The following is a 996-nucleotide window of genomic DNA, read 5'->3' on the forward strand; positions in this document are numbered from 1 at the left end:
GCTATATCAGGTTCCTCAGAGCAGGTGCAGAGTTCCTTGCTGCACCAAGATGCTGGAAGAGGCCTTATATCTAATGAAAACCCAGCCTCCTGTGGATCCCACTGTGGATTTCCAATGAAGGCAATGGATAAGGCTTCCTCAGTAGAACAGACTTCCTCGGGAGGTGGTGGGCGCTCCTGCTTCGGATGTTTTTAAGCAGAGACTAGACGGCCATCTGACAGTAACGTAGATTCTATGAACTTAGGCAGATCATGTACGGGAGGGTAGAAAGAGCTGTATCAGTGCTTGGCTCTCACAGTCCTTTCTTACGTGCCAGGGAGATGCCAACTGCCACTTTGGGGTCAGGAAGCAATTGTCCTCCAGGCCAGTTGGCCAGGGATCCTGGAGGGTTTATTTTTTGTCATCTTCTGAGTATGGAGCAGGGGTCACTGGGGGTGTGGGGAGAGGTAACTGTGACTTTCCTGCATTTTGCAGGGGGTTGGACTAGATGACCCTGGAGGGTCTTTCCAGCTCTATAATTCTATGACTGTATACGTCCAGGTAGGAATCTCATCTAAGCCAGCCCCCTCTCTAAGAGTGACAAGCCGATTTCCCCAGTCCCACTCAGAGATCCATCTCTGTTGTCATAGGCTACTCTCACGAATCAGAAATATTTAAAACTAGGAATAAGGCCTGTTGTGGAAATAAATAAGAGAGGCAAAGGCCAATGAGGCCGCATATGCAAACACTGGAAAAAGGGGGGGGGAAGGGAAAAACTCAACCCAAGATAACACTGCGAACCAGAAGGGTTAAGCTGACCGTATATATTATAAAAATACAAAATTTATTAAGGTGTATACATATTAAAATATATTCGGGTTAATTTTTTTTCCAAGTATCAGACTAATAAAAGCATATCAATTATTAATACACATGATGGGTTAACACTTTCCAACTGAAGACCAAACGCGTTTCGGCCTCAAAGGGCCTTCCTCAGTGGTCACTATACAACATAGT

Source organism: Gekko japonicus, unplaced genomic scaffold (genome assembly GCF_001447785.1).
Source record: "Gekko japonicus isolate JY-2015 unplaced genomic scaffold, Gekko_japonicus_V1.1 scaffold6559, whole genome shotgun sequence".
NCBI lineage: Eukaryota > Metazoa > Chordata > Lepidosauria > Squamata > Gekkonidae > Gekko > Gekko japonicus.